Source organism: Bos indicus, chromosome 28 (genome assembly GCF_029378745.1).
Source record: "Bos indicus isolate NIAB-ARS_2022 breed Sahiwal x Tharparkar chromosome 28, NIAB-ARS_B.indTharparkar_mat_pri_1.0, whole genome shotgun sequence".
Classification (NCBI taxonomy): Eukaryota; Metazoa; Chordata; class Mammalia; order Artiodactyla; family Bovidae; genus Bos; species Bos indicus.
The window spans coordinates 13,839,571-13,864,963 of record NC_091787.1 but is presented as its reverse complement, the minus strand read 5'-3'; the positions used below and the strand labels follow the sequence as shown (position 1 = coordinate 13,864,963).

At 42.9% G+C, this 25,393-nt stretch overlaps 1 long non-coding RNA gene across 1 annotated transcript; it reads left to right on the top strand.

Moving 5' to 3' along the window:
- Positions 1-20,881: 20,881 nt before the first annotated feature.
- LOC139180350 (uncharacterized) lies at positions 20,882-24,984 on the top strand. The gene is made up of 2 exons (XR_011564619.1): positions 20,882-21,204; positions 23,692-24,984. It is a non-coding gene; the product is annotated as an uncharacterized lncRNA (long non-coding RNA).
- Positions 24,985-25,393: the final 409 nt, after the last annotated feature.

Below are 25,393 nucleotides of genomic sequence, written 5' to 3'. Positions count from 1 at the left end.
TTTCAGATGATAAGAAGACCGCACTGCCCTTTCCCACCTGCCCTGGATTTCCTACAGACAGACTAAAGACTTTTCTGGGTGTATGGAGTTGATGGGAGAGAAATCATACATTTAATCAGTTCTGAAATGTACACTTGTACACCCCAACATTTCAGAAATCATGTCATATCGCTCCATCAACAGTTTTAATTTTCTGTTGGCTCGGTGGCAGCCCTGGGGTTAATATTGCTTCCTGCACACATTACTCCTGGTAGCTTACTGGATGACCTCACCCCCTCAATGTTTCTGTCAACAAACTATTGAAGGACCACTGGAGGAAGCAACCAGAGTCTTAAATGGTGTCTGAAGTGATCTACTGATGCCTTCTGGGAAGATCAAGAAAGAGCCAGCACCAAATCGTGTAGAATGGGGACCACTGGTGTATCCTGAAAAAGCGAATGGGGCGTTGTGTTTAGAAATGCCACATCACTCATGCTCCTGCTGGCATGGAGGAGAGCTTCGTGTGGAAAACCTGGATGCTGATGTCACAGAGTTAGAAAGTGGCCATCAGCACCTCTCTGTCTCCACCCCCACACACTCATCCCCTACCTTGGGACCAGGGGTCTCCCGTGATTGGGCAGAGACTCAAGTTCTTTCCTCTTTTTTCTGCCCCAGGAAGCCTTTGTGACTGGGAAGGCAGCCCAGGAAACCTCATTAAGCATAACCAAGGCCTGGCATGGCAGGTGCTTTCACATATATGCCCACTGTTTGCCCCCAGGCAAAACAAATCTGTTATGTTTACATTTGATTATATTCATTGCACAAATAGTACATATACATGTTCTGTGATTTAGAAAAATGAAGCTTAGAGATGCGTCAGAAATCTTCCTTCATGGCCACCTGCTCCCTGCCACCAAGCCCAAGGCCCTCCCCGAAGATGACATCGTAACTGTCTGGGGTATGTATCCTTCCCCACAGTTTTTTGCTTGATTTGCTTTTGCATAATTTGGGTTTCATGGTGAGCTAACACAAATTGGAAACGAACAGAGATCATTCGGTCGTTTTTGAGACTGCATCCAAGTACTGCATTTCAGACTCTTTTGTTGACTATGATGGCTGCTCTATTTCTTCTAAGGGATTCTTGCCCACAGTAGTAGATATAATGGTCATCTGAGTTAAATTCACCCATTCCAGTCCATTTTAGTTCGCTGGTTCCCAAAATATTGACGTTCACTCTTGCCATCTCCCGTTTGACCACTTCCAATTTACCTTCATTCATGGACCTAACATTCCAGGTTCCTATGCGGTGTCGCTGTTTACAGCATTGGACTTTACTTCCATAACCAGTTACACACAACTGGGTGTTGTTTTTGCTTTGGCTCCATCCCTTCAGTCTTTCTGGAGTTATTTCTCCACTGATCTCCAGTAGCATATTGGGCACCTACCGACCTGGGGAGTTCATCTTGCAGTGTCCTATCTTTTTGCCTTTTCATACTGTTCATGGGTTCTCAAGGCAAGAATACTGAAGTGGTTTGCCATTCCCTTCTCCAGTGGACCACGTTTTGTCAGAACTCTTCACCATGACCCGCCCGTCCTGGGTGGCCATTGGAAAAGACCCTGATGCTGGGAAAGATTGAAGGCAGGAGGAGAAGGAGACGACAGAGGATGAGATAGTTGGATGGCATCACCGACTCAATGGACATGAGTTTGAGTCGGCTCTGGGAGTTGGTGATGGACAGGGAAGCCTGGTGTGCTGCAGTCCATGGGGTCGCAAAGAGTCAGACATGACTGAGTGACTGAACTGAACTAACACAAATAGTTAACATAAATAGTATTCCGGGTAGTCGGGCTTCTGCAATATGCTGTCTCTTTAACAAGAAATCCTGGAGAACCTCCCATATTAAGTGCATATAGGAAGATCTCATTTATAAACTGAATATTGATAAAATTTATTTACCCTTTTTCATGTTGATAGACATTTGGTTTTTGTTTTATATATTTGTGTTGCTACTATTGTTGTTGTTTTTGTTGAGTCACTAAGTCGTCCAACTCTTTGCAACCCCGTGAACTGTAACATGCCAGGCCTCCTTGTCCTTCACCATTTCCTGGAATTTGCTCAGACTCAAGTCCATTGAGTCAGTGATGCCATCCAACCATCTCATTATCTGTCACCCCCTTCTCCTCCTGCCCTCAATCATTCCTAGCATTAGGGTCTTTTTCAATGAGTTGGCTCTTTGCATCAGGTGGCCAAAGTATTGGAGTTTCAGCTTCAGCTTCAGTCCTTCCAATGAATATTCAGAACTGATTTCTTTAGGATGGACTGGTTGGATCTCCTTGCAGTCCAACGGACTCTCAAGAGTCTTCTCCAACACCACAGTTCAAAAGCATCAATTCTAGGTGCTCAGCCTTCTTTATGGTCCAACTCTCACATCTGTACATGACTACTGGAAAAACCATAACTTTGACTATAAGGATGTTTGTTGGCAAAATGATGTCTCTGCTTTTTAAATACACTGTCTAGGTTTGTCATAGCTTTTCTTCCAAGGAGCAGGCATCTTTTATTTTTGTGGCTGTAGTCACCATCCGTGGTGATTTTGGAGCCCAAGTAAAACTTGTTTCCACTTTTCCACCATCTATCTGCCATGGAGTTATGGGACCAGATGCCATGATCTTCGTTTTTTGAATGTTGAGTTTTAAGCAAGCTTTTTCACTTTCCTCTTTCATACTTAGCAAGAGGCTCTTTAGTTCCTCTTTGATTTCTTCCTTTAGAGTCATATCATCTGCATATCTGAGATTGTTGATATTTTTGGTGGCAATCTTGATTCCAGCTTGTGATTCATCCAGACCAGCATTTCAATGATGTATTCTGCATATAAGTTAAATAAGCAGGGTGGCAATATATAGCCTTGATGTACTCTTTTCCCTATTTGGAACCAGTTGCTACTATCAGTTGAGTTCAATTCAGTCACTCAGTCGTGTCCAACTCTTTGTGACCCCATGGACTGCAGCATGCCAGACTTCCCTGTCCATCACCAGCTCCCGGACCTTGCTCAAACTCATGCCCATCGAGTCAGTGATGACATCCAACCATCTCATCCTCTGTTGTCCCCTTCTCCTCCTGCCTTCAATCTTTCCCAGCATCAGGGTGTTTTCTAATGAGTCAGTTTTTCGCATCAGGTGACCAAACTATTGGAGTTTTAGCTTCAACATGAGTCCTTCCAATGAATATTCAGGACTTATTTCATTTAGGATTGATCTCCTTATTGTCCAAGGGACTCTCAAGAGTCTTCTCCAACACCACAGGTCAAAAGTATCAATTCTTCAGTGCTCAGCTTTCTTTATGGTCCAACTCTCACATCCATACATGACCATTGGAAAAACCATAGCTTTGACTAGATGGACCTTTCTAGGCAAAGTAATGTCTTTGCTTTTTAACATGCTGTCTAGGTTTGTCATTGCTTTTCTTCCAAGGAGCGAGCGTCTTTTAATTTCATGGCTGCAGTCACCATCTGGAGTGATTTTGGAGCCCCCAAAAATAAAGTCTGTCACAGTTTCCATCGTTTCCCCATCTCTTTGCCATGAAGTGATGGGACTGGATGCCATGATCTTTGTTTATTTAATGTTGAGTTTGAAGCCAGCTTTTTCACTCTCCTCTTTCATTTTTATCAAGAGGCTCTTTAGTTCTTTGCTTTCTGACATAAGGGTGGTGTCATCTGCATATCTGAGGTTAATGATGAAATAACTAGTATGAAAAGGCAAAAAGATATGACACTGAAAGATGGACTCCCCAGGTCAGTAGGTGGCCAATATACTGCTAGAGAAGAGTGGAAAAATAACTCCAGAAGGAATGAAGAGATGGAATCAAAGCAAAAACAACATCCAATTGTAGGTGTGACTGGTGGTGGAAGTAAAGTCTGATGCTGTAAAGAACAATATTGCATAGGAACCTGGAATGTTAGGTCCATGAATCGAGGTAAATTGGAAGTGCTCAAGCAGAAGATGGCAAGTGTGAACATCGACATTTTAGGAATAAGTGAACTAAAATGGACTGGAATGGGTGAATTTAATCCAGATGACCATTTTATCTACTACTGTGGGCAAGAATCCCTTAGAAGAAATGGAGTAGGCATCATAGTCAACAAAAGAGTCTGAAATGCAGTACTTGGGTGCAATCTCAAAAATGATAGAATGATCTCTGTTCATTTCCAAGGCAAACCATTCAATATCACAGTAATCCAAGTCTATGCCCCAACCACTATTGCTGAAGAAGCTGAAGTTGAATGGTTCTATGAAGACCTACAAGACCTTCTAGAACTAACACCAAAAAAAAAAGATGTCCTTTTCATCATAGGGGACTGGAATGCAAAAGTAGGAAATCAAGAGATACCTGGAGTAACAGGCAAATTTGGACTTGGAGTACAAAATGAAGCAGGGCAAAGGCTAATGGAGTTTTGCCAAGAGAACACACTGGTCAGCAAACATCCTCTTCCAGCAACACAAGAGACGACTCTACACATGGCATCACCAGATGGTCAATACTGAAATCAGATTGATTATATTCTTTGCAGCCGACGATAGAGAAACTCTATACAGTAAGCAAAAAGAAGACTGGGAACTGACTGTGTCTCAGATCATGAACCTCTTATTGTCAAATTCAGACTTAAATTGAAGAAAGTAGGGAAAACCACTAGACCATTCAGGTATGACCTAAATCAAATCCCTTATGATTATACAGTGGAAGTGAGAAATAGATTCAAGGGACTAGATTTGATAGAGTGCCTGAAGAACTATGGATGAAGGTTCATGACATTGTACAGAAGGCAGTGATCAAGACCAAATCCAAGAAAAAGAAATGCAAAAAGGCAAAATGCTTATCTCAGAAGGCCTTACAAATAGCTGTGAAAAGAAGAGAAGTGAACGGCAAAGGAGAAAAGGAAAGACATGCTCTTCTGAATGCAGAGTTCCAAAGAATAGCAAGGAGAGATAAGAAAGCCTTCCTCAGTGATCAGTGCAAAGAAATAGAGGAAAACAATAGAATGGGAAAGACTAGAGATCTCTTCAAGAAAATCAGAGATACTAAGGGAACATTTCATGCCAAGATGGGCACAATAAAAGACAGAAGTGGTATGGACCTAACAGAAGCAGAAGATACTAAGAAGAGGTGGCAAGAATACACAGAAGAACTATACAAAAAAGATCTTCATGACCCAGATAACCATGATGGTGTGATCACTCACCTAGAGCCAGACATCCTGGAGTGAGAAGGCAAGTGGGCCCTAGGAAGCCTCACTACCAACATAGCTAGTGGAGGTGATGGAATTCCAGCTGAGCTATTTCAAATCCTAAAAGATGATGCTGTGAAAGTGCTGCACTCAGTATGCCAGCAAATTTGGAAAACTCAGCAATGGCCACAGGACTGGAAAAGGTCAGTTTTCATTCCAATCCTGAAGAAGGGCAATGCCAAAAATGTTGCTACTATAAACAAGGCTAAATAAACATCCTTGTTTAGCCAGCTTATGTATATGTGTAGGAACTGAAATTATTTTACACTTTTAGTAGATATGGCCAAATTGTCCTGTAAAATGCTGTACCTATTTATACTCTTGGGGCTTCCCTGGTGGCTCAAACGATAAAGAGTCTGCCTGCAATGCTGTCTTATCAATTCTAAATATTATTCATTTTTTTTTTCAAACAGATTACTGAAAAATGTATCTCATATTTTGAGGTTTTACAAAGTAATATTAGTGTAAATTTATTTTATAGATTCTGTACTTTGTGTCTTAAGAATGACTTTCCTACCTCAACATATATTCTTTCATATTTGCTTCACTTAAATATTTTAAAATAATTTCTTCAAATGATTTTTATAATTTTCTTGGAATGAATCGTCTGTTTGTTTTAACTATCTACCTTTATTATATTAGAAATATATAGTTAGTCAACCCAGGACCATTTTAAAAATAATGTATATGTTTTACACTCTTTCAGTTTATATGGTAAATTCCTAAATGGATAGGCCAGTTTCAGGAAATTCTGTTCTTTCAGAGTGAGTATCTGATATTCTATATGTTTATTCTTACATATTACTTCAATTACAATAGTTTATTATATATCACAGATAATTCACATTTCATTGTTTTCCTTTTCCAAAACAGTCTTGACTAGTCTTGCACATTTTGACTAAAAGAATGTGTTCATCAATTTCATGGGGAAAAAACCTGTGATATTGTAATTACCATTGAATTTAAATTCTATACTAATTTGGGGGGAATGGACATTTGTGTCATATTTAATCTTTCCATCAAAGAACACAGTGTATCTCTTTTTTTAATTAAATTTTTTTCACAGTGTCTCTATTCATGTACATTTTAATTAGAAAATTATACACTTTATCATTTCTCATATAGGTACTGCATGAGATTTTTTTCTGTGGTTGTTGGTTTATCCCTCGCTGTGCTTTAAGAGTGCTGCTATTATGAATGACGTTTTTCTTTATATGTTACAATTCATCGCTGGTAGATAGGAGGGCTTGACATAGACAGGCAGTTCTCTCGACCTGATGGAATTTATCCAAATTATTCTTCCAGTTTGTTAGCTCAATTTGCTAGGTAGGGAATCACCCTGTCTGAAACAAATGACCCTGCATTTGAGGACAAACTTTGTACTCTCTTGCCCATTTCCTCCTTTGCAGTTATTAGTTTGAGTTTTCTCACTCATTTTGGTAATTCACATTTTTCTGTGAATTTCTCCATGATGTCTATGATCTCAAACCTTTTACCATACATGTTGGGTTGTTGTTTAGTTGCTAAGTTGCATCTGCCTCTTTTGTGACCCCGTGGACTGTAGTCCTCCAGTTTCCTCTGCTCATGGAATTTTCCAGGCAAGAATACTGGAGTGGGTTGCTATTTCTTTCCAGGGAATCTTCCAGGGGTTAGACCTGCATCTCTAGCATTGAAGGCAGATTCTTTACTGCTGAGCCACCAGGAAGGCTCACATACCAGCCTACTGTGAGTTAATCTCCTTGATCTTGCTTCGTTTTTCCTCACCTCGTCTGTGTTTTCTCCTCGTGGGTCTGACCAAGTTGCAGTGCCCACGTTATAAACACACGTGTGACAGCACTGCTCTGCTCAGCATTTATGCAAACTCAGCGTTGCTAATTCTGAGAGAACGTTTCAGCTTTTATGGATTAACAGTGCAAGGTTTTTCCTATTGTATGTTTGATTTCTATTTTATTACATTCATCTTCTTTATCAATCACTCTTCAACTTTCTTGGGTTTGTTTTAATGTTGGCATTCCTGCTTTTGAACTAAGATACTAGTTCACTTATTTTCAATTTTTCCTTTCTGTAAGTAATGCATTTAAGGTTCTAAATTTTCTTGGGCTACTGCTTTGAAAACTTTTCACACGTTTAAAAAGTGGAGTACTCTGTTATCTATTTCTCAGTTGTCATCAATTTCTGTTATTATGTGTTGGGGGCCAGAGTGAGGTACTCCGCCCATGGCAAAGGTCATGAGGAAAGAGGCTCGACATACGCAAAGGCGGGATCGAGCCTCAGGAGTCCCCCTGGAAATCCTCGAGCATCTACCCCCATAACCAGAGCCTGCCTACTTTACTACTTTGTGCTCTCACCTACACCTCTGACTTTACGGGGGGCTGTCCCCCACCACCTCTTTCGGAGAAGAAGTTAACCTAGAGCTCCAGTTAATAAAAACTCCTGGGCGTGACAAGAGTGTTTTAACCTACAAACTCCTCTGAAGGTTCTCTAGCCTGCCTGACAGGCTTGTCCGGCCACATGTGATTGCTCACAGCCTCCCAACTGTGAGAGGCACGAGATGCTTTAAACCTTCTAAAAACAGGTTCCTTAGAAAAGTTAGAAAACTATTAGTATAAGTATAATGGGCTGATTAGAAATTGTATTGGTGAAGGGTTTTTCATTTGTTGAGCCAACGTTTGTTGCTAAGTCTCCACATCCCCTGTCCTTACACACATTAATGAATATATAGAAGAAATGAGTATTAACCTTTGATATAAATCACGTTAGACCTTAGGCTAAGTAAATTCTTTCCTTAACTAAAACCCACTATACCCTCACCCTATAGGAATGTAACTTTATTTGGGTGGCGTCTGTTTTAAGAATAATCACCCCTGGAGAAATAAGTGTTCTGGTTGACTGACCGCTGTCACAAGGAGAGGGTCATAAATTGTCAGCAGGCCCCCCTGGCCAGAAGATGATGTAACACCCCTAAGACCTCTGTATACATTTGTATGAAGCACCTGACTTTGATAAAAGTCAGGACTGCTGACCCCGCGTGACTTGCGTAACATCTCAGTGTATAAAAGTAGACCATGAAAAATAAAGAATTGGGATCAGTTTCTCGAAATACTGGTCTCCCCATGTCTCTCTCTCTCTCTCACTCTGGCTGAGTCTCCATCTGGAGCGCGGAACCTACAAGCTTACTAATTATGCCTGGGCTTCTAAGATCCGACCGGGGAGGCCTCAGTGTCTCCTCTGCTTCGGGAGAAGGGAAGGACGCCTGTGGCCTCCATAAGTGGTGCAAGCTTCTTGTCTTGAAGTTTTATTGGTCTCCCGCGTAAACCAAGCTACTCAGCCTCTTTTCTGCACTGAATTTTCCTACTGAGCTATCCTCATTCTATTACTCTTTACATCTTTAATTAATATCTAATTGAAGCTATTGTATCCTGATCCTTGCCAACGCCGTCCCCGCTTCGAACTCCGTGGATCAGCCGAGGCTGGACCCCGGCAATTATGTTGGTAATTTCTGTCGTGGTGTTCTTTTAAATACAAAAGTTATTATTAAGTGTATTTTATAATTTGTTGTTGGTGGTGGTTTAGTTGCTAAGTCGTGTCCAACTCTTTTGCAACCTCATGGACTGTAGCCTCCCAGGCTCCTCTGTCCATGGGATTTCCCAGGCAAGAATACTGTAGTGGATTGCCTGGGTCTTCCTGACCCAGGGATTGAACCCACACCTCCTGCTTGGCAGGTAGGTTCTTTACCATTGAGCCACTTAGAAGATGTTATGTAATTTGGGGGATCACTAATTTCTAACTTAATTACTTTGAGGTCAGTGAATATGGCTATACGAATTACACTTTTTAAACTTAATTTAGAAGTATTTGAGAGTTTCAGTCTGTTCAGTCGCTCAGTCGTGTCCGACTCTTTGTGACCCCATGGACTGCAGCATGCCAGGCTTCCCTGTCCATCACCAACTCCCAGAGCCTACTCAAACTCATGTCCATTGAGTTGGTGATGCCCTCCAACCATCTCATCCTCTGTCATCCCCTTCTCCTTCTGCCTTAATCTTTCCCGCATCAGGGTCTTTTCCAATGAATCCGTTCTTCACATCAGGTGGCCAAAGTATTGGCTTTTCAGCTTCAGCTTCAGTCCTTCCAATGAACATTCAGGACTGATCTCCTTTAGGATGGACTGGTTGGATCTTCCTACAGTCCAAGGGACTCTCAAGAGTCTTCTCCAACACCACAGTTCAAAAGCATCAATTCTTCAGTGCTCAGCTTTCTTTATAGTCCAACTCTCACATCCATATGTGACCACTGGAAAAACCATAACTTTGACTAGACAGACCTTTGTTGGCAAAGTAATGTCTTTGCTTTTTAGCATGCTGTCTAGGTAGGTCATAGCTTTTCTTATATCTCAGGAGATTTTGTACTTTTTAAAGATTAATTCTATTGTTGATAGATTTTAATATCAAACCCAGGTATCCTGCATTACAGGCAGATTCTTTGCCATCTGAGCCATCAGGGAAGTCCAAGATTAATTCTACTGTTGATAGAAAGATTTTAATGGCATTTTTCAAATTTATTTATTGTTTTCTACTTTATATGGTGATTTCTTAGTAAGATATATAAATCTATAAGTAATTACATATATATATATGTAACCTACTATGTGTGTGTGAGCTATTTTAATATCTTCTAATGTTTCCATCAGTTTAAAAATATAGCTTTACTGACATATAATTCACATTCTATAGAGTTCACACATTTAATGAGTACAATTCAATGGCTTTTGATCTTATTACATTATTAATTTTTTAAAATTGTGGTAAAAAATATAACAAAATTTGCCATTTTAACCATTTTAAAGTATACAATTCAGTGGCGTTAATGACATTCACAAGGCCACACAACCTTCACCAGTGTCTATTCCCAATGTTTTTCATCATCCCAAACAGAAACTCTATCCATTAAACAAAAGCTCCTCATCTTCTCCCAAGACCCTGGTAATCTTTAATCTACTTTCAGTCTCTATGAATTTGCTTCATATAGTCTGGATGCCTCGTATCGTGAAATCATACAGTATTTGCACTTTTCTATCTGTTTTTTCACCTTATTTTCAAGGTTCATCCATGTTGTAGCATGTATCAGAACTTCATTTCTTTGTATGGACAATATTTCATGTATATAATGCATTTTGTTTATCCATTCATTTTTTAATGAACACTTGGGTTGTTTTCGCCTTTTGGCTACTGTGAATAATGCCATGAAGAGTGGGATGCAAATATCTGTTCCAGTCTTTGCTTTTCAATTCCTTTGGGGTACATAACCAGGAGTAGAACTGTTGAGTCACAGTAATTCCATGTTAAGCTTTTTGAGGGGCTGCCAAACTGCTTTCCACAGCAGCTGCATCATTTTAACATTCCCACTGGCAATCTCTGAGAGTTCCAATATCTGTGCTTTTGGTGTCTAATCCAAAAAAATAATTGCTAACTGCAATGCAATGCAGATTTCACTTACATTTTCTTCTAAGTATTTTATAGTTTCAGCTCTTATTTTTGAGTCTTTCATCCATTTTGAGTTAATTTTTTTAATATGGCTTCAGTCTAACTTTGTTTACATGAATATCCAGTTTTCCTAGCATCTTTTGTTGAAAAGATTATCCTCTCCTTATTGAATGATCTTGGAACCCTTGTCAAAAATCTTTTGATCATATGTGGGGAGGTTTACTTCTGGGGTCTCTATTCTATTCCATTAGTTTAAATGGAATACAGGCCAGTACTGAAGAGTACTGTACTTTAGGCCAGTACTGTATGTTTTGTCCACTGTAGCTTTGTAATATAGCACAAAATCATAAACTGTGAGGCCTCCAGCTTTGTTCTTCTTTTTCAAAATTGTTTTGGCTGTTTGGGGTCCCTTGATATTCCGTATAGGCTTTCCGGGTGGCGCAGTGGTAAAGAATCTGCCTGCCAACGCAGAAGATGCAGGAGACTTGGGTTCGATTGCTGGGTCAGGAAGATCCCTTGGAGTAGAAAATGGCAATCCACTCTAGTGTTCTTGCCTGGAGAATTTCATGGTACAGAGGAGCTTGGGCCATAGGGTTGCAAAGAGTTGGACATGACTGAGTGACTGAGCACACATGATATTCCCTATAAATTTTAGGATTTTTTCCTGTAGAAAATGCCATTGGGATTTTGATGGATTGTAATCATTCTGTAGATTGTTTTGGATATTATTTTTATGTTAACAATATTAAGGCTTCCAACCAGTGAACATGGGTTGCCTTTTCATTTATTTATGTCTTCTTTAATTTATTTCAGCAACATTTTTCAATCTTCAGTATATAAATCTTCAAGTTCTTGGTTAAAATTTTTCCGATAAGGACCTACTGCAGAGCATAGGGAACGATACTCAATATTTTATAAAAATCTATAATGAAAGAGAATCTGAAAAAAATAGCTGAATCACTGTGCTGTATACCTGAAACTAATACAACATTGTAAACCAACTACACTTCAGTAAAATAAAATAATAAAGATTATTAGTAAGACTTCTACTCTTTTTGATGTTATCACAAATCAATTAAATTTTCTCTTTTGATGTGTTTATTGTGAACATATAGAAATACAACTGATTTTTGTTTACTTATTTTATATCCTGTAACTTTGCTGAATCACGTATTTGCTCTAACAGTTTGTGTGTGTGTGTGGTTAAGAGCTTTATTGAGTTGTAATTTAGGTACCATAAAATTCACTCATTTTGTGCATATAATTCAATGAGTTTTTAGTAAATTTACAGAGTTGAATAGCCACTGTGTGTGCTAAGTCACTTCAGTCGTGTCTGACTCTTGTGACACTATGGACTGTAGCCCACCAAGCTCCTCTGTCCATGGAGATTCTCCAGGCAAGAATACTGGAGTGGGTTGCCATGCCCTCCTTCAGGGGATCTTCACAACCCAGGGATCAAAACCAGGTCTCCCGCATTGCAGGCCGATTCTTTACTGTCTGAGCCATCAGGGAAGCCCATGAATACTGGAGTGGGTAGCCTATTCCTTCTCCAGGGGATCTTCCCAACTCAGGAATCAAACCAGGGTCTCCTGCATTGCAGGCAGATTCTTTACCAGCTGAGCTGCCATTATCCCCAATCCAATTCTGAGCATTTCAATCACCCCAAAAGGACCCTTTATGTCCATCTGTAGTAAATTCCTATTTCTACTCCCAGCCCTAGACAATCACTAATCTACTCTGTCCATAGATTTGCCTTTTCTTGGCATTTAATACAAACTGAATCACAGAATGTGTGGTCTTTTGCTTCTGGTTTCTTTCACTTAGCTTTCAAGTTTCATCTTTGTTGTGGCTTGTATCTGTACTTTCTTCCTTTTTATTGCCAAATAATATTCCTTTGTGTGGATACACCAGTTCACCAGTTGGTGGACTTTTTGGCTACTATGAATAATGCTGCTACAAACATTTGTGTACACATCTTTATGTGGAGGTACGTTTTCATCTACCTTGGGTAGATACCTAAGAGTAGAGTCACTTGGATCATACAGTAAATTTATGTTTACCTTTTAAAGAAAGTACTGGCATATTTTCCCAAAGTAGATGCATTTTCCAAATGCATCCTTTTTCATCAACAAAGTATGTGTTCCAGTTTCCTGCATTCTCATCAAAAGCTGGTATGGATAGTCTTTTTATTACAGTTATGCTCAGTCATGTCTGACTCTTTGCGACCCCATGGACTATAGCACGTCAGGCTTCCCTGTCCTTCACCATCTCCCAGAATTGCTCAAACTCATGTCCACTGAGACGGTGATGCCATCCACCCATCTTGTCCTCTGTCATCCCCTTCTCCTCCTGCCTTCAGTCTTTCTCAGCATCAGGGTCTTTTCTAATGAATCAGCTCTTTGCATTAGGTGGCCAAAGTATTGGAGCCTCAGCTTCAGCATCAGTCCTTCCAATGAATATTCGGGGTGGATTTCCTTTAGGATTGACTGGTTTGATCTCTTTATGGACTCTCAAGAGTCTTCTCCAACACCACAGTTCAAAAGCATCAATTCTTCTGTGCTCAGCCTTCTTTATGGTCCAACTCTCACATCCATACATGACTACTGGAAAAACTATAGCTTTGACTAGATGGACCTTTGTTGGCTAAGTAACGTCTCTGCTCTTTAATGATGGTGACCTCCTTCAGAAGGTTTTATGCACAGTTATGCTGCTGCTGCTGCTGCTAAGTCTCGTCAGTCGTGTCCGACTCTGTGCGACCCCATAGACGTCAGCCCACCAGGCTCCGCCGTCCCTGGGATTCTCCAGGCAAGAACACTGGAGTGGGTTGCCGTTTCCTTCTCCAATGCACAGTTATGCTAGTGACTGGCAAATGATATGTCACTGTGATTTTGATTTGCATATCCCTAAATGATGAATGATGTTGAACATCTTTTCATTTTCTTATTAATGATCCCTACATATTCTTTGGTGAATATCTCTTCAAATCCTTTACCTATTTAAAAATTAGGTTTAAAAAATTTTTTTCCTGATTTTTAAGAGATCTTTATATATTCTGAATACAATTTTTTAAAGCAGATATATGACTTACAAATATTTTCTCCCAGTTTCTGGCTTGATTTTTAGTTTTCTTAATCATGTCTTTTGAAATATGAAAGTTTTTAATGTTAACAAATTTACCTGTTTATCTTTGATTGCTTGTGTTTTAGGTGTCATATCTAAGAAATCATTGTTTAGTCCAAAGTCATGATGATTTACACCTGTTTATTTCTAAGAGCTATATATATTTAGCTCTTACATTGACATTTCATATTTACTTTCAGTTAATTTTGATATATTGTGTGAGCTAGGGTCTGTCTCCATTCTCTTGCATGTAAATGTTCAGTTGTCTCCATAGTATTTTTTGAAAAGATGATTCTTTCCTCCATTAAATTGTCTTGGCAGTGTTTTCAAAATCAATTACTCATAAATTTGAGGGTTTATTTTTGGATTCTCAATTCTATTTCTTTGATCTCTCTGTGTATATCTTATGCTAATAACACAGTCTTGTTATTGTAATTTGGTGGTAAATTTTGCAACCCCTAAAATTGGGAACCCCTAATCCAGTATGGCTATGTCCTTATAAGAAGGGGAAATTTGGACATAGACATGCGCACAAAGGAGCTTCCCATGCAGCAATAGTGATAAAGAACCTGGGTGCCAGTGCAGGAGACGTGAGAGACGAGGGTTCGATCCTGGTCGGGCAGATCCCCTGGAGGAGGGCAGGACAACCCGCTCCAGTGTTCTTGCCTGGAGAATCCCATGGACAGAGGAGCCTAGCAGGGTACAGTCAATAGGGTCACAAAGAGTCGAACATAGCTGAAGCTTCTTAGCACACCAGCTAGGAGAGAGGCCTGGAAGACAGCCTTCCCTCATAACCCTCAGAAGAAACCAAACAAGCCAACACCTTTATCTTAGACTTCTGGCCTCCAGAACCATGAGACAAAAAAAGATTCTTGTTTACGAAACAGACCCAGACTTAGGGAATGAACTTATGGTGCTGGCGGAATGGATAGGGGGTCTGGTATTAATGTGCACACACTGCTACGTTTCAGAAGGATAACCAACAAGGACCTACTGTGTAGTACAGTGAACCTGCTCAGCGTTACGTGGAAGCCTGGATGGGAGGGGAGTTTGGGGACGAGGGGATACTCTGTCCACCCGAAACTATCACAACATTGTTAATTGGCTATACTCCAATATAAAGCAAGAAGTTTTTTTAAAAAAAGGAAAATTAAAAACATTTCAGTTTAAGCCACCTATTTTGTGGCATGTTGTTATGGCAGCTCTGGCACACTAACAGAGAATTGTTTTCTTAACTTTATTTTTAGATTGTTCACTGCTGATATATAAAGATAAAACGGATTGTACACTGATCTTGTATGCCCTGCAATCTTGCTGCTCTCATTTATTAGCTCTGATAGTTGTGTGTATGTGTTTTTAAAATTTACTTATTCTTTGGCTATGCTGGCTCTTTGTTGATGTGTGGACTTTGTCTAGTGTGGTGCATGGGCTTCTCGTTGTGCGGCGTCTCCTGTGTGGAACATGGGCTCCAGGTGTGTGGGCTCAGTGGTTGTGGTGCACAGGCTCAGCTGCCCCATGGCACATGGAACCTCCCCGATCAGGGATTGAACCTCTGTCTCCTGCATTGACAGGCAGATTCTTAACCGCTGGACCACCAGGGAAGTCCTTTATGTGTGTTTGTGTGTGTGTGTGAGTGAGTGTGTATTCTTTAAACTTTTCTACATACTAGAAGGCAATGGCACCCCACTCCAGTACTGTTGCTTAGAAAATCCCATGGATGGAGGAGACTGGTGGGCTGCAGTCCATGGGGTCGCTAACAGTCAGACAGGACTGAGCGACTTCACTTTCACTTTTCACTTTCATGCATTGGAGAAGGAATGGCAACCCACTCCAGTGTTCTTGCCTGGAGAATCCCAGGGACGGGGGAGCCTGGTGGGCTGCTGTCTATGGGGTCGCACAGAGTTGGACACGACTGGAGCGACCTAGCAGCAGCAGAGTACATTATCTGCAAATAGAGATGGTCTTACTTCTTCCTTTCCAATCTGGATGCCTTCAAGATTTGTAATTGAATATTTCTCTGGCTTCCTATTTAGTCTCATCTCCCTGTGGATATTAATTATACTTGTGCTAAAGTCTTTTCTGTTTGCTCACTTAACTCTAGGTCCTTGAATGTCGATGCGTTGGTTTCCTCTTTTGTGGGATTTGTTTTCCTTTGGCGCGTGTTAAATCACAGGAACATGTGACTGTCACTCATCCTCGTCTTTGCCATTTCCTGTTTACTCTGTAGGAATGTTCTATTTCTTCCTACAGCCTCCTACCCAAGGAACATGAGGGACAGGGGCAAGCCTGTGGTCAGTCATGAGCCCCAGTGACAGAGGTTTCTAGACTGGGGACTACTTGACCTCCTAGGAGTTGCCCCAGGCTTTGTCCTCTGAAGCCCAAGTGCTCACACCTACTGCTCCCGGAGCAAGTGAAGGACAGAGCACCTCAGCCTCCACTTCCTGCCCCCAGTGTCCCAAGTCTTCAGCCCTCGGGATCTCAGGTCCCCTCTGCTCTGTGTCTCTTTCCTCAGAGCCTCCAATACAACCAACCTTTCACAGAGGTCCTTTCTTGATATGCATTTTTTTTTTTTTCACGAAGGTATATTTTTATTCCATAAAGTTGTGTCTCTATGTGCTATGTCGCTTCAGTTGTGTCCCACTCTGTGCGACCCTATGGACTGTAGCCTGCCAGGCTCCTCTGTCCTTGGGATTCTCCAGGCAAGAACACTGGAGTGGGTTGCCATGCCCCCCTCCAGGGGATCTTCCCCACCCAGGGATTGAACCTGCATCTCCTGCATCTCCTGCACTGCAGGCAGATTCTTCCCTGAGCCACCAGGGAACTCAAAGTTGTAGCCACAAGAGACTAAAAGACTGACCTCATAGGTTCCATCCTCTCATCTGTAAAATGGGTATACTATTCCTTTCTCAAAATGTCAACATGGAAAGGAACACATGGAAAATTTCAGACAGCACCTGTGCACTGAAGTGCATTCAGATGTCCAAGACTGTCCTCACTGCAAGCAAGTTTGGGAAGTGCCTGCACCACACTGGCTTGTCTGTATCCCCCAGTCCCTGGCCAGTGGGTGGCCAGAGTCTCTGGGAACTCATGGGCGCAGGAAAGGTCACATTTTATCCTGGCTCCACCCCCTCGAGATTTCTAGAGGCTTCAACATGCTTTGCTACCTTCCTGGCAGTGCCCACATGACAGATGCCCAAACCATGATGGTGGCCAGTTGACTGATGCTCACCTGCAGCTTGGCAAGGCTCAAGGAAACATGCACTATTCCCACACACGCCCCCCACACCTGGCTCATGTGTGTGTGCATGCACGTGTGCGCACACTGTCCCCTTCAGGAGTCGGTTTTATTCTTTCTTTCCCCATCCTTATCTGTTTCTTCATCTTTTCCTGTCCCTTTCCCACTCTTTCTCAAGAAATCTTCTCTTCGTCTCTCTGTCTCCCTTTCTGTTCTATCTGCCTCAGTTTTGGTTTTCTGTGTGTGTGGTTTTTTAAATATTTATTTGTTTGTCTGTGCTGGGTTTTAGTCGTGGTGTGTGGGATCTTTGATTTTTGTTGTGGCACATGGGATCTAGTTCCCCAACCAGGGATCGAACCTGGGTCCCCCGCACTGGGAGTGTAGAGTCTTAGTCACTGACCACCAGGGAGGTCCCTGTTCTGTTTTGTTCTCACCAGCCATCAGCTGTGCTGCAGGCAGAGCAGGGGTGGTTGGTTCAACAACAGTCACGATGGCCCCTGAGCAAGGAGGCAAGACTGAAGCTGCCCCGTGGCCCTGACCGGGAAGGGCTGGTGTGGTCTGTGAGAATCAGGACCAGAGACCCACTGCTGTGCGCTCATGGAGCACAGACCCTGCAGCCCTGGGGTGAGGCTCAGAGCGCTCCCAGAGCACCTCATCCCTCTTCCCTCATTTCCTGCTCAGGGGTTCACGGGCCACCCCTGCAGGGACAGCTGTGATTGCAGTCCTGGGGTCCCCAGAGGAGACCTGGTCCAACCTGGAAGAATGGCCAGAGGACTGGTTGGGAGCCACTCAAGCTGCATGATGGGTGGGGCGGGCCTGTTGCTCTGGGATCTGGATTCTGCCTAAACCTTGCCGTTGGCTTGGAGCAAGTCCCCCAGCCCCTTGACTCAGTCTCCTCTGTCAGACGGCTGCCTGTTTTTCCTGTGAGATGTGAGTGTTAGGGGACCTGAGTGGCCACCTTACCAAGCTAAGCAAACACCAGTTCTCCCCTGCGTCTCCCACTTCTCTGCCTGTTTTCTTCATTCCTTCATTCACTCATTCATCCGTTCAGCCTGCCGCGTGCTGGACGTGGCCCTGTGCTTTGGAGCTGCAGCAACGCGCTCCAGCCCTGGCCCTTTGAAAACGGTTTCCTCTTTCACGCTCCAGCCCTGGCCCTTTGAAAACGGTTTCCTCTTTCACGCATCCCATCTTCCTTGCTTCTCTGGGAGCTTTTAACTTATGGGCCCCCCCAACCTGGACCCCACTGTCTGCTTCCTTGAAATTGACATTTAAAAGCAGATAAATCAGAAGAATGGAGGAAATTTTTTAACCAGTTATGATCTGCTTAGATCAGAGATAAATATTGTTAACAGAAGCACACACGTAGGAGCTTTTTATCTACCTCAGAGCTTTTTTATCCAAATGAGAAATGAGTCGTTTAATGAGCTGTGAGGAGGGGCAGAAGTTGGATTTGACAAACACATCAACCTTCAGAAAGACAAGAGTACTCAACTCTCTCGGCCTCCATTAGCAGGACACCCCCTTATCCCTTGCAACCCCATATGTGGTTCTGTTTTCTAGTAGAGAAAAGAGTGAGGAAGGGGGAAAGAGGAATGGATGTGTCCACAGACCACCAGTGTTCTGATGGGTGCGGGTCAGGAGCCTGGGTGGTGAGGGAGGCATGAGTGTGGACCCAGGACTCCATGTCCTTTCTCTTCCCCTCTCCTGTGGGCCTGGGGAGTGGGCAGCACATCGTGTGGGAAGCAGGCATGAACTGCACTCTGAGAAATGCTGTTGGCCTCAGGCATTTATCACTCGCAAAATGTTTTCATTATTCAAAACTCAGTCTCAGAGAGCATGCCCTGATGGATGAGTTAAGCAGGCTTTGAGGTGTGTGTGTGTGTGTGTGTGTGTGTGTGTGTGTGTATGTGCGTGTGTACTGTCAACCTCTGTTGATCACTGCCACTGTGGGGACTTTCCTGGTGTCTTCCACGTGTTACCTCCTCCTTTATCTAAAGAAGGAGCTCTGACTGACTCACTTGACTGAAGTGGAAACGGCTGCTTGCAGGGTATGAGGGATTGCCCAAGTTCAAACAGCCAGTGAGTGGCAGAACTGGGACAGAAATCAGCTGTGACTGCGGCTCTGTGTGACCACGCCCAAGCCCCCTGGGACTGCAGCTCTGTGTGACCATGCCCAAGCCCCCTGGGACCGTGGCTCTGTCCGCCTCTAGCGCAATCGTACCTAGGGGCTTTCCTCACCTCTCAGTTTGGGACACAACCCCCCTCCCTCCAGATCCCCATGCTCTGTGGGTTTCAAGCAGTCTCCTTACTGAGAGGCACCTTGGGCTCCCAAGGAAGTAAGTCATGTGGCCCGGGAGGCCACCATACTGGCCTTCAGCAGTGTAAGGGTAAAGGAAAGGGAAGTGACCAGGAAGTGGTCCTGGGGAAGGTTCCACCTCCCACCCCCGGGACAACAGATACACCATGATGCAGCAACTGCTCAGCCTTTATGACCCCTGGCTGGGGATCTGCTGCCTGTGCCTCAGTGTCCAGAAGGGAAAGGCTCAGTTCACAGGCCCACAACGTGCAGCTTAGCAGGAGGTCATGTCTATTGAGCATGTACCCTGGGCTAGACACCTTTTAGTGGAATTTCTTCCTGGGCAGTGCATGAGAGAGACATGAAAAGACACATCGTGGAGGCTGGGAAGTTAACACCATATGGCTATTTGTGCATCAAGGCTGGTCTTCCTGTTGAAGTCTTAATTTCAGGAGCAGAGACATTGTAAGACCAGCACTGAGCAATGCCATTTGTTTGCTGACCCTCAAATCTAAATGGCCCCTGACTACCTAGAGAAGCGCTTGGCTGTAGTGTGTCCTTTACTCCAGGATCCTCACCCCAGGAATCCTGTGCCTTGGAGTCATACAGTATGAAAGGGGGACATTGATGGGAGGCAGATCTGAGTGACAGTCCTGGCTACAGTTCCTGGCTGTAATTTACCCTCTCTTCGTCTCCCTTTCTTGTCTGCAGAATGGGAGCAGCAGCCAGATCCACCCCCCCCTCCCCTGACCGACCCGGGTTGCTGTGATGGTCAAAGAGAGGACACAGGTAAAGAGATCAGTGTTTGTGGGACATAGGAAATGGTCAGTAGAAGGCAGCTCCTCAGAAGGCCAAGAAGGAACCATGTTGTACCACTCAGTGATCTGAGAATGGAACTCTGCCCCAACCCAGAAGTAGTGTTGGAACCCTGGGCCGGAAGCTGGGGCAGCCTCTTCCCATCGTGACTCTCCCTCTTCTCCCTCTTGCAGTGATTCCTACTGCTGTCAGGATTTCTCCACCTAAAGGTGTATCTATAAAGGCACTTCCTGTCCTGTGTCAAGGGGCCTTGGGAAGCCCAGTATCCCACGTGAACAGCACGAGCACAGAAACTAGAAAGTGTTTTCTGAGCCAGGAGGCAGAGCCACGAGGCCAGCCTGTGTTGGTCAGGTAGAGCTTGCCATTTGGGGAGGCGTATCACGTATCTTTCTCCAGTGAAATTGTCCAGACTCTAGTCTTCTCATGACATCCATTTGTGCCAAATGTTTGCCCCCTAGCCCCTAAGTCAGTGTCCGTACTTCAGAAGGTGCCACTAGGTAACTCATGTTGTGATGATAAGAAGGGGGATGTCAGCTGCTTGTGGCATTTGCAGGACATCTGGGCACACCCTTAGCCTCAGTCTCACCCTTCCTGGTATCCGTGGGGAGGCGCTTCTTTCCAAACTTGACATCCAATAATTCTAATAAGCGCTGGTCCAGGAGCTATCCTTGGTGCTGATCAACATCACACCTCCTTATGGCAAGCTGTCAAGGACCCCTATGATAGGGGGTGAGCTTTAAAATTTTTGTGTAAAGCTGCTTTTGGTTTCAGAATTGCAAGCTTCTAAGTGTTCATGCTACCTGAAGCCTGATGCCTCCTGACTTCTCAGACTCAAGAGGTGCTGAGACCCCGTTTGGCCATGGGAGAAGCACAGCGTGCAGTCTGCTGCTGGTAGAGCCGGAAACAACCGACAGATCACAGTCTAGAGGAGAAGCAGCTGCAGTGAACACACTCCCCCATCAGAGGTAGAAGCTCTCCCCCATCCAGGGCAGAGAGGTATCAGTCTTGGCCATTGTTTTAAATATGTGTTTGTTTGATATTTCCCTTTCCATGTAGCTAAAAAAAAAATCCCCATTCTTTTGTGAAATGAGAAAAATTTGACATCTTTAAGGAGACAAATTGAACCCAAGCCTTGGGTACTGATGGAAATGAACTCACCACCACCATCTGGGGCAGGGTCCTTCCGTCTCTGCCGCAGGACTTCCTGGCTCAGGATGAGGACTGAGCCTCACTCAGAAGCCCCCATGCCTCTCTCACCAGGATACATCTGAATCAATCATCCTTATATCATCCATAGGTGTCTGATCAGGACTCAAGCTGTGTTCCTAGCATAGATACACACAGAGCTGCTTGGATGAAGTGAGAATACAGGGCTCTGGAGTCTCACACTCACCCTCCTTCTTACTCCCCAGGGACCCACAGGCTTTGCCATGAAAACCATGACCCTAAAAAGAGCCTTGCAAACAGTGGTCTTTGAATGGGTCCGTGTGGGGTGAACAGAAAAGCTCAACCTGGGGGCATTTTGAAGGACCCAACCTCCTCTACCTTCTAGCTTCTCCTGGGCCTGATAATTTGGTAAATGCACATACTTTAGACTACTTAAGGTATGAGCTCTTAGCCTGGATGAAAGAAAGAATGTCTCAGTTCAGAGAACGAGCCCATAATCATGTTCTAGAGGCAATAAAAATGTTTAGCTTTTGTACTTGATGCAATACACTTCTGGATAAGATGGCTACATTTGTACACAATGCTAACCTGTTTCCAAATTTCCATCAATAAAATATAGAAATAGGAAAAGCATGCATAAATGCTAGAAAGTGGAGCAATGTGGCATTGCCAAATCATAAATTCAGATGTCCGAGATATTCTTCCAGAAAAAAAATGGGATACAGCCAAATAGAGATCAACTCAACCCCTGGTAGAACACCAGGAGCATCGCCTGTGGACATCCAGGGCTTAGAGGCAAGGACAGCTTAGGATACAAATAGATTTCAGCCTTCCCCCCGAGAAAGGACTAGAGCCTTGGGTCATAGCAAAAGTGTTGCATAAGGTTGCACTTGATTTGTGTCCAATGAAAAGGGTGACTGCACTAAACAAAGAATGGGAATTCTGTCCCAGCTGTGGTTGCCATTACAAATATTGTTAAAGCAATGTCTCTGATCGGGGTCAGAGAGCAGTGCCAGAGATCTCTGAATTTTCATCTAACCCTCTATAGCTGGAGTGACCTTAGGAAAGCTACTTCATTATCTCTGAACATCAATTTCTTCCATCAGTGAGAATTATCTTAGAGTCAACTCCATAGAGTTGTGAGAATTAAATATAATAAAAATTTAATTAAAATAAGAAAAATATAATAAATTGAGCACAGGGACGGTACTTAGTAGGTAAATATTACTTCCTGGGCTCATTCCAGTGTTAGGTGAGCAAGATGATTCATTTATATCTGATTATTTAAAATAGATAAGTTCAGCTTTACCAATAGCTAATATGCAGACCGACTCAGGTGCCCGCCTTGATCGAGTGTCAAGTGGGCTTTGGTCACGCCTGGCAAAGGCCACATGCTTTTTAAAGGGCAGAGCAGGAGCTCCCTGCAGAAGGTGGACAGTGCTTCTCTCACATGCTTTGCAGCTGTCATCATTTTGTACCTACTATAGTTTCCAAGGGCCCAGCTACACACAAATGCATGTAGACTCTATTTTCTTAAGTAGCTGAATCTTTGCTTGTACTATCTCTGGTTCAGCTCTGAGGGTAATGTGAGCCTCACCAAATGATTTACAAAGTCATCCCTCTACTTCAGTCTTCCGGAAGTTTTTAGAAAATTGGAATACTTTCTTACATGTTTGATAGAATACATCAGTGAAAGCATATGGGGCTGGTGTTTTTGGTACATTATAAATTATTGATTCAATTTCTTTAATAGATGTGGGCCTATTCAGATTGTTTTTTCTCAAGTGGCTTTTGGCAGATTGTGTCTTTCAAGGAAATGGGTTGTTTCCTCTAGGTTATCAAATTTGTGAGCATAGAGTGGTTCATAATCTTCCTTTGTTATCTTTTTTAATATTCATGGGCTTTGTAGAAATGTCCCTTTTTCATTTCTGATAAGTTATTTGTATTCTTTCTTAGCCTGGCAAGAGACTTATTGATTTTATTGATTCTTTCAAAGAACTAGCTTTTGGTTTCATGGATTTTCCTTTAAAAAAAATAAAAACCCTTATATATATAGAGTTGGTTTACAATGCTGTGTTAGTTTCTGCTGTACAGCAAAGTGATTCAGAGTTAAAGTGATTCTGTTTTGTATTTAGGTTCATTTGTGCTATATTTTATTTTATTTATTTTTTTTTTGTGCTATATTTTAGATTCCATATATAAGTGATACCATATGATATTTGTCTTTGTCTGACTTACTTCACTTAGTATGATAATCTGTAGTTCTATCCATATTGCTGCAAAAGGCATTATTTTGTTCTCCCCTTTTTTTAATAGCGCTGAAGAATTGATGCTTTTGTACTATGGTGTTGGAGAAGACTCTAGAGAGTCCTTTGGACTGCAAGAAGATCAAACCAGCCAATCCTAGAGGAAATCAGTCCTGAATATTCATTGGAAGGCCTGATGTTGAAGCTGAAACTCCAATACTTTGGCTACCTGATGTGAAGAACTGACTCATTGGAAAAGACCCTGATGCTGGGAAAGATTGAAGGCAGGAGGAGAAGGAGGCGACAGAGGATGAGCTGGTTGGATGGCATCACTGACTCAATGGGCATGAGTTTGAACAAGCTCCGGGAGTTGGTGATTGACAGGGAAGCCTGGCATGCTGCAGTCCATGGGGTCGCAAAGAGTCAGACACAACTGAGCTACTGAACTGATTACTTTTAATCTATATACATCTCTATTTAAGTGGTTTATGCAGACAACGGGCTTCCCTTGTAGCTCAGTCAGTAATGAAATCTGCCTGCAATGAAGGAGACCCCAGTTCGATTCCTGAGTCAGGAAGATTTGCTGGAGAAGGGATAGGCTACCCACTCCAGTATTCCTGGGCTTTCTTTGTAGCTCAACTGGTAAAGAATCCGTCTGCAATGCGGGAGACTTGGATTCGATCCCTGGGTTGGGACAATCCCCTGGAGAAGGGAAAGGCTACCCACTCAAGTAGACATTACTTTGCCAACTAAGGTCCGTTTAATCACAGCTTTGGTTTTTCCAGTAGTCATGTATGGATGTGAAAGTTGGACCATAAAGAAGGTTGAGCGCCGAAGAATTGATGCTTTTGAACTGTGGTGTTGGAGAAGACTCTTGAGAGTCCCTTGGACTGCAAGGAGATCAAACCAGTCAATCCTAAAGGAAATCAACCCTGAATATTCATTGGAAGGACTGATGTTGGAAGGACTGATGCTGAAGTTGAAGCTTCAATACTTTGGCCACCTGATGCGAAGAGCCTACTCACTGGGAAAGACCCTGATGCTGGGAAAGACTGAGGGCAGGAGGATAGGAGGATAAGGGTATGACAGAGGATGAGACATAAGTTTGAGCAAGCCCCAAGAGATGGTGAAGGACGGGGAAGCCTGGCATGCTGCAGCTGGTTGCAAAGAGTCAGACACGACTGAGTGACTGGGCAACAACAATTTAGATGATGGACACTTAAAGTGATTATTGACATAGTTGGATTAATATCGACCATATTTGCTATTCTTTTCTATTTGTTGCCCTCGTTTCTGTTTCTATTTTTGTCTTTTAACACATTTTATGCCTTTTGTAGTTTTAAAATTTTTATTTATTTATTTATTTTTGGCTGTGCTGGGCCTTTATTGCTGCGTGTGAGCTTTCTCCAGTTGTGAGTGGGGGCTACTCTTCTTTGCAGTGCTCGGGCTTCTCACTGCTGCGGCTTCTCTTGCAGAGCACAGCCTCCAGAGCACAGGCTCAGTAGTTGTCACATACCTGCTTAGTTGCTCCACAGTCTGTGGAATCTTCCTGGACCAGGGATCGAATCTGTGTCCCCGGAATTGGCAGGTGGATTCTTAACCACTAGAGCACTAGGGTAGTCTGTGCCTTTTGTAGTTTTAATTGAGCGTTTTATGATTCCATTTTCTCTCCTTGATTAGCATATTTGTTGTACTTTTTTTTTTTTTTTTTTTACTGTTTTTAGTGGTTGCGCTAGAATTTTTACTACATGTTTACAACTAATCCAAAACCA